Below are 9,553 nucleotides of genomic sequence, written 5' to 3'. Positions count from 1 at the left end.
AAGATCGGAAATTCCGGAAACGCCGGAGGAGTTTTGGCGGAGGGGCACTGTGCTCGTCGCTTAGTCGCCGTTCGGAAGCCGCATCGAAGCCTCATTTCTACGAGGAGGGGGATGAGCGCACAATTCATTTTATAAAATCACACGTGCGCTTGCCGTGAGCGTCCCGCCCATGCTCCTCATTAGTCGCTCTTCACCTGGTAAGTCTGCAGGTAAGATTTTTCAGTCTGAAGAAAGTTTGTGAGAAAGGAATAAAATTTTTTTCGCTCTTTTCTGGCTGATAGGACCCATAGGAGATCCTCATGGAAATGGAAAGAAAAATTATGCTAAATTTGTGTAAGAATTTAACCAATTTTATAACTGCAAGTTACAAAGGAAAAATGATTGATTTAAATGTGTTCTTACCCACTATTCGCCTCATGTGCTATATTAATTTCAATGTTGCATCTTAAGGACCTTGGATTTTGTCTCTCTTTGGAGCTTGAACTCCAAATTACATATTCCCATGATCATATGCGCCGTAGTCAAATTCCGAGTATAAGACTGCTTTTATAAGAAATGCAGGTAACACATTTATTTAATTAAGACTCTATATTCTCTCTAACATAATATTTTTCTAGCTCTAATGTGCTTTTATCGGGTCTAGATCTGGTTGCATCAAATAGCCTATAATGAAAGCACACGGTATTTTTTAAGTCAGTACACTCTCGAGTCTGTGCATTCTCCAGACACCTGCATAGTTAGCATAATTTAATCAGAAATAGTGACTCACTATGGTAATTATTTTATTTTATTTTTTCCTTTTAGGTGAAGCAACCCTTGGTTGACCTCATAGATTGCAAGGACCACGTCAGCTTACAATCCCTTATTTTTTATTTTTTATTTATTTTTTATGCCTACAGCACCTGGTCTTCCTAGGTGGTCTCCCATCCCAGTACTAACCAGGCCTAACCCTGCTTAGCTTCCGAGATCAAACACCGGGCTCGTTCAGGGTGGCATGGCCGTAGACAATGGTAATAATTTTAAATTGCCTAGATTCATTTCAGAATAGGAAAGATTTATGTAGTTGAATAAAATAAATCCTTCAAAGGCATTTAACTATAGAGAAATATATGTAAAATTACATATACTTGTAAAATATATGGTTTTATTTTATTATTTTTATTAGCAATTTCGAATTTAGATACAATGTTTTCTACCTACATTAGAAAATAAACCTTGCTTTACTTTTCTATTTTATTGTTCATTTTCATTATGAAAGGAAATCTTTATAATTTTACACTTTAAAACTTTATGAAGAAACTGTTTCTCAATTTAAAACTTGTGTTTGATCCAGCAGTCATAAAAAGATACTGACAGATTTTCATCATATACCCAGTTTGTCCAAAGATATGACAAATCACATCAAAAGTTATCAGTTGTCTCTGTGAAAAGCAAATATGATTTAGTTTTAAAAGTTTAAAACCCAATAAACTCACACTGAGAAAGTTATAGTTTGCTACATTTTTCCCAGTAAAGAGAAGATTGATTTTACCCTCCAAGGAACTAAAAAAGCAGGATTGCTGGGAATTTAAGCATTATCTACCAGATGTTGATTCCACTGAGCTATCTTTTTAGCTTATGTTAGGGGCTTTTGATCACAGTTGGCTTGAAGTAAACAAATGGCAATCTCGCCCAGTGGCTCAGACGCCAGCAGGTGAGCAGAAGCCCAGGGGCCCCCAGCACCTGCCCAGGTCCCCATCGCCTGGTCACCTGAATTCCTGCTCAGAATGCCGGTGTCCACACAGGTTGAAATCTATTAGCCACACCCGTTCTGAGCACACCGCAAACTGACGTGCGTGTGTGTACCTGTCCATACTTTTTTATACACACTTTTATTAGCATGGTGTCCTCGACGAGGAGATTAAGTTTCTCATCACAGGAAAGTAAATTGAGGAAGATTGATTCACATACAAGAACCAGAATTCCCATCTGATGACACCCAATCCAATGCTTTGTCCACAAGATGTGCTAAAGGCAAATGTCAGTCTCTCTCTCTCTCTCTCTCTCTCTCTCTCTCTCTCTCTCTCTCTCTCTCTCTCTCTCTCTGTGTGTGTGTGTGTGTGTGTCTCTCTCTCTCTCTCTGTCTCTCTCTCCATTTCTCTCTGTCTCTCTCTCAGGCATTACATCACACTTCCTAAACCAGCTGAGATTCTGAGCCATTGGTTTAACATTGTGCTTCTTGTACATCCTTGCTAATTTAGATGGCTCGAGCTCTTTGTACTAGAACTTCCTAACACTAGGACTCTGACAGACTTAGCTCAACTGTGTATCAATAAGCTACATCATCGTCTGTCTGTACACTTCTGTTGCCTGCCATTTTCTCCCAGACCCCATTCCAGCCACGGAATTCTAATTACGTAAGAAACGTGAGCCCTGTCAGGTTCATTGCAGTATTTTTATTTCGTATTGATTTGATGTTTTTATCGCATGATAAACTATGCACGCATGGAATTTATGTTATCTTCATCTATGCACATCTCTATAATGTCTTGATTCCTGCTTATTTATATCATTAACATGTCTTGACTCGCATATAAAAATTTGACACACAATAGAAATGTAACAAATATTTATTGAATGAATAGGTGTTGAAATGTCTGGTTGTCTGATATGTTCAAAATATAACATCCAGGTATCGCATTGCTTTTCGCAGCAGAATTCGAAACTCCATTCGCGTCCAGGATCTTCAAAACGATTCTTCTTCTGACCACTTCTATTCTGCAGGGATTTTTTCTCTTTTTTTCTTTTTTCTTTTCCTTTTTTTGTTGTATTTACAGGAAAACGAGGAAAATCAGAAGAACACTGCGGTGGCATTTGCGCAAGGCTGGATCATAAAGGGCACTATTTGTGAGTATGCGGTGGTGAACCGTGCGGGGGTGTTCTCACTAGGACCTAGAGTGTTGACAACCCTGCGTTAGTCCTCAGATACGTCACTGAAACTTTACTGGTTATAAAACCCCAACTCTGAAAATCACCCCGACCCACAACAGTGCGACGCCAGCTCCTCCCAACGGCCAGGCTGCTTGTCCTTAGTCATTGCCTCTCGTTTAGGCCGATTTTCTAATTTCTTTTTAATCAGGAGAACATCTGCTTTGCTTGAAGCTTGCGCCCCACCCTGTCTGAAGAAATGGAGTGTTGTTGTTGTTGTTGTTGTTGTTTTCAAGTAAAGAGCAAGTGCTTTTCTGGAGAGCATCTGGAAATCAATCAGGGCACCAGGCATATTAAAAAGGTAACAGAGTACGGCTTAGAAGTACCACGAAGTACTTGCTATTCAGGACTGAGTGCCCACAGCGTTTGGCTCTTTATTTTACCATCCTATTAACAGATGAAAAATTTCTCCCATCATACCTGGTTTTCTTACAGCCAGTATTTTTCAGTAATGTCACCCTCTTCCAACAGAAAAACATCCTAAAATATCACTAACGCATGTTTCACTGGAGTAATTTTTTCTTTTGTTTATATCTGAATGTTTTATGCCAGTTAGAGGCAGGATGTTGCTTCAGTTTTCATGGTCGTCTTCATAGGTAGGAGTAAGAATTTTTTTTAACATACTTGTTATAATAGTGTTTCTTAATGTTGGCAATAAGATACTTCTGGCTTTCTATGTGTTTAACTTTGACCAAATTTTTGAAAAAATGAGTCAAATTATAATGTTCCAAAAAGCTATATATATATAAATAAATCCATTTATCATTTCCACAGGAAATGCTGCATTATAATTGCATCGATTTCTATGAAACTGTGACATCTGAAAATACGTATGGAGTTAATTATGTAATGTGATATACACACTAAAATATTCCTGGTTCATCATGAAGAGATCGCTATCAATTCTCCATAAAATTCGATGTTCATTTTTGATTTTTTGATATACAAGAGGCATATCTACAAATGTCTAAAAAATCAATTACATGACATTTCTGATAATTTATTTAAAAAGTCCATTCAAAGAATCTTCTTAAAAAGTTACCCTGATTAGAACACTGACTAAATTTTCCTTTTATTAAAGTAAGATTTTGTGGACTATACTTTTTTATTTTAAAATGACCTCAGTATACAAATTAAAGTTAGCTATTTTCAAATCAATGGGAAAAAATATATTCAAATTAGTATTTTAAACCAATTTCTGAGTGTTTTTGTGAGTGTTTTATTTGTTTGAAGAAAAGCACAATCTATGATTAATTTGTCTTTGTGATGTCATACGACGAAAGTTGTTATGATACCACTTTGACTTCGGCATTTTTATTTCTATAACTCAGGAAGGTGTGAAAGCCTACTATGGGTAGATGAAGACGAAATAACAAATAAAGAGTGAAAACCAATCAACAATTATTTATGAATGAAACCCGAGAAGTGATTTTTAGGATGAAGTAGTTGTCAACATTTATTCAACCTGTTTAAAAATAGCATATGTCACAGACAAAATCATAATACTTCGAAAATATGCACGTTCTGTCTCTCTGATCTGAACTGTATAAGCACATACATACTGTGTAAGTTTACACTGGTTTTATGTTAAAGATAAATTACAGATGAATGATGGCAAGAGATTTAAAAATGTGCATTTGCAAAAACTTTCATTTCTGTCATCACTCTACTGGGTTTATAATCACAACTGTTCCCTCGAACCTTCTCGACACAGAAAACTGAATTTGAACATGATGTATTATGCATGTAGTCAAGACTACAATGTTTACTTTTGTGAGAATAATGCTCTCTAATAACAATATTTTTGGAAAAACATGAAACACGTTCGTTTCCATGCGGTTTGTTTGTAAACGCCAAGGAGCCAAGAGAGTCTAACCAGTATCTTGAATGCATTCCATCTGCATGGAAGCAGGCTCTGAAATTCAGTTTTCACATTGTTGGCACAAAATCACTTACACAATAAAGTTATATTGTCCCAATCATACTGTGATGAGTAGCCAAATATTGCATCTAGAAATAAAAATTCAGCTGTTGCCTCAGACATGAAATCACACGCGACTTTAGTACCTTAATTCATAATTAGTCCGTCTGAATTGCCATTAAGTGTCTCAATCAAAATGCCCCCTGGCAGCGGCCCGTGTCCTGGGTGGCTCTGTGTGGGCTCCCGCCGACATCTCTGCCCGTTCTCTTTGATCTCGGCACAGAGTATTGATGCATAAATCACTCTGGCTGCTTTCCAAACGAGCAATGAATGTTTCATGCTATCAGCCCACAGGCTCCTCACCTCTCTTTTTTAGTTTTATTTCTGTACCTTTTTTTTTTTTTTTTGTCTATTAAACACTGTCATGGGCTCTCCCCCCCACCCCCCCCACCCCCTGGAGAGCCGAGATGGGGCCTTTCTTCAGTGTTAATGTACAGCTTACTGATGTTTTATTTATTTGAAATATGTGCTGTTGAGTAGTTTATGTTCATCGGAGTAACTCTTAAGCCATATTTTTCAAGGCTCCAAACAACGAAGTAATCTTAGCCATTTCAACACTCCTTCTATGAAAGCTTGAATCTGACATCTCTTACTCGACTGCTCCTCCATCCGGAGTTTTGCCCCCCTAGAATGTGAGATGGGGGAAGAGGGTGTCGTCGGTGAATGTGATTCTCCCGGGGAATGAGAACGGGCGTCTGTGTAACAGGGAAGCTGCCAGACGAAGCTGCTCGTCACACAACCAAGGCTGCGCACAGCCCGCGCGCAAGAGTGTGCGGGTTACCGAGTCCCTCCCACGATCCTCTTGAGCATTGTCTGTGTGATGCGACAGGCCACCGTAGACGTCAAATGTTTTTTACTCGTCCCATGGGAAATTTTCTTTGAAACGAGAATGTCGGGGTTCACCAGGAGCTAATGTTTGCTTTCATGATGTCATAAGAAAATTAGCAATAGTAACAGAAATGCTAATCATATCCTCTCATTTTATGTTTAATCGCTACCTGAATTGTGCTAAGTAAGCATGTGCCGGCATCGTCGCTTATGAAGGAGTCTGCGTTACGCCCATATTGCACACAGGAGACCTGGGACAGGGAGATGACGAGACGTCCCCAGGCTTTCTCAGCGGGGACCAGTTTGGCCCCCGGCGTCCTCAGCATTTGCTGCGCGTCACGATGGGCAGGCGAAGACGCTCCAGAGATACGACCCTTCGCAAGCCGAGCAGCAGGGCGTTACGGCGCATAAACCACACATCGGCACGGACACGAAGAAGTAGAGGAAAGAGTACGTGAGATGAGAGTATGTTATTCTTTGTCTTTGACACATTTAGCACGTGGATGAACAGCGATCCCAGGGGGACTGAGCAGGGTCGACACCGTAGAGGCGGCCGCGTCCTCTGAGTCTCTACCTCCACTCCAGCGGTTCTCAGACCACCTCTCCGTGCGAACAGCCGTTCTCGTCTATTTTTCGCTATGGCCTCTCTTTTGATAACTATAGCATTGACTTCTCTTGGTATAGGCATTTGCAATGGCAGAGAAAATCTTATTTACTTTTATTTATTTTACTCAAAACATTCTAAACCTGCACGCTCCAAGATGTGAAATGGTACAGCGTGCCCGGCAATGCTCACGGTACCGTCTGGGCAATGTGATGTTTTCAGAGACGCGGGAGACGGCTTCCTCTGGGCCTAGCATTCTTTTCATCACCTGAAGCCACCCTGCCTGAGTCCTGAGCCTCTAATTTCCTGTCGCTCTGCCTCTCTCTGGGTTACGATCAGCGCCTCGGACCAGACTGGAAACCACACGAGCATGGGCTCGTCTCTGCCTCATTCCCACATTTCTGCCACTCTCATCTTTCATTTTTCTCAGTTTCGACTCAACTCATGATTTAGGCATCCTAAATGGGCAATATACACCCGGAAGCAGGCTCAAAAAACCTCTCTGATTTAAGATCCTCAGTGCACTTGGCTATTAAAAATAAACGTTTACCTTTCAAACACACACACACACCCCACAAACCAAAATAGAGACATTTATAAAAATTAATTTCTTACAGAATAATTATTGATCATTTTTACTCCGTCAACCATTAAAGAAAATATATTTCGATGTTAAAATTTATTGTCATTTAATTTAATAAATTTTGTTGTGCCAACACCATGTTAAAGTCTTGAAGAAAACAAGCGTGTGAGAAATTTGTTTCCCAAAGAAACACCACTTTCAAGCATTGCTAAAAAATTAATTTTTCATGCACGATTTAGTTGCTACTTTTTTGTTACACTGGATTATCGATAGCTCCCTGCTGGATGTGGATGAGGGTGGGTGACGAGCCTGATTGTTTCTAGGTCGTTGAAACTTGACGTGAGACTGCTCCGTTCTCCGGCAGAGAGATGTCCCCTGGAGCACCAGTGCCCCTCTGAAACCTCTGCATGCTGCAGGGACATGCCCTCGGCCTCGCCGTGAACTGACAAACAGCTCCTGGCATCTGGCCTTGCACGAAAATGAACTTCTTCTGCATCCAAACGACATCTGGCAACTACATTATCTAATTCACCTGGATTTGCAACAATCAAAGCTAAAAAAACTATTTTAGAAGGTACCAACCATTAATTAACTGAAATCAGAGCAACAGAAAAGAGGAAATAACATTGCAGAATGGACGATTTCAGAGGAAAAGGTGAAATTTATTAGCTCGCAAGTGTCTGTCCTTTTTGGCATTCATATTAATATTTCTATAAGATAGATTCCTAGATATGAAATTACTAAGTCATAGGTATTTCTACTTCTTTACGTACTTTCTCACCAATAAAGTATTCACAGCCCTGAGAGATAAGACAAGCCAAAGAAGCCTACGAAAAAAGCCAAGATAAATTTCTACAGAAGCTGCATATAATAAGCCTTTGCTGAAGGATTTCAAACTTGACGGCTAAGAATAGATGCCTCAGGTCACCTGCCCCTCTTGAGAAGAACCCTTTGGTCAAAGAACAGAAATCCATGAAGGGCTTATAGGTTGACTATGAGTTTCCATGTAACCGTAATTCGATACCTAATTTTTTGAAGGATTACATAATCTCAAATTACTTTTCTTTTCTCCTGCCTCCTATGTGGAAGCCAAAGAGTCTTAAAAGTCTCGATTATTGGTTTTCTAAGATCTTCTGCACCCAGAGACGCCCAGAGGTCCACTTCCAGCTAATGGGAGGCACAGGGAAGGTGGCCGGGGGTTCCTAAGAGGTTTTTCCCGCAATGACGGAAAGACATGTGATGAGAGCCCCTCACATCCCCATTCCTCTTTTCCTATTGTGGAAACATTCGTTTTAGACATTGATTTCTGAGACCAGGGGTGCGCCCTTGAACCCAAGGAGGCAGCGAGCCTGGGGCCAGCCCAGGTCACCAAGGGTGGCAGAGGTGAGGGTGGGCATCGCCTGAGTCTGGGCACATGACTGTGCTTCCAACAATCCTAGGTTTCCTTTCTCCTGGCCAGCAATTATGCAAACAAAAATGATTCTTCTGATGTAAGCTAAAAACATTGCTAACTGGTACGGAAATATAAAAAAAAATTCTGGTACGTTTTGTGAGTTCACTGGATGCAGGTAACTTTGCTAAGTCCTTTACTACCTGATCATTGGCTCCTTTAAATGAGAAAAGAATGACTTTAAAGCATCAGCAACACTTCCACATCTTCAAGGAGGGACTCTTCCCCCAGACGAGCATGAAAGAGCCCTCGCGAGGTGCTCTCCACTCAGCCTTCCGCCTCCCAAGCTAACTCCTCTGATCGGGGGTGCTGGTCGACTGCCCACCTCCGATACTGGGTTGTCCCCAGGGTACTAAACCCTTAGGAGTGTATCGGAGTCTGGGATTAGGAGTGGGAGCTGGTGGCAATGACATTTGAATTTTACTCGGACTTCGATGACGCCATGTATTTAAACGTTTCAAAGAACATCGGAGTATGTCGTTTGGGTTGTAAACGCTTCCATTCTTTCTAAAGATGGCATGAATTAAATGTGTGAGGCAATATGACTGAAATTGCACCTGATGATAATTTTATTATCAAACAACTAACCGTTAGCTATGCGGAGAAACGTGAAGGCCATGCCACGGCGAGGCGTGTGCGGCACACGCTAATGGGGGAGAATCTGACATTTAGAAGACACGTACAAAGAAAATTAAGACACAAATAGTGTGTTCAAACCTATCGACAAGCAAGTATTTTTAGACCATTGTTTTTTTTGTTCTTTCTGCGTTTTCTGTATTTCATGCTTATTTTATAAGATATCTTTAAATAGAACTTATGACTACAAAACTAAATGAAAAATTGTACCTACTTTCCAAGAGAAGGGTAGAGAATTGAGAGAAATTTTAATCTAGTGGCTAATTTTAGATTTTGATTAAATTCCAGATTAACGCTGTGGTATATATAGAGTAAAACGATTAATCTTTCCTTCAATTGTACTGAGAGAGAAAATTATTAATGGAGATTTAGCAGTTCTAAAAAGGGTGAAACATAAAATATATTTGGTTAAAATATTTGTTCCTCAGAACAATTAGATGAATTGGGCCGGAGAAGAGACTGCTTTATTGTTTTCCTTCTGGATCCTGGTTGGAAGTACCGTAT

General features: G+C 40.2%; 1 pseudogene; it reads right to left on the bottom strand.

The window, feature by feature from the left end:
* Nucleotides 1–890: 890 nt before the first annotated feature.
* LOC118610981 lies at nucleotides 891–1,006 on the bottom strand (annotated as a pseudogene).
* Nucleotides 1,007–9,553: the final 8,547 nt, after the last annotated feature.

This window comes from Rousettus aegyptiacus, unplaced genomic scaffold, assembly GCF_014176215.1.
Source record: "Rousettus aegyptiacus isolate mRouAeg1 unplaced genomic scaffold, mRouAeg1.p scaffold_m13_p_13, whole genome shotgun sequence".
Lineage (NCBI taxonomy): Eukaryota > Metazoa > Chordata > Mammalia > Chiroptera > Pteropodidae > Rousettus > Rousettus aegyptiacus.
This window is presented reverse-complemented; position numbering and strand designations above follow the sequence as displayed.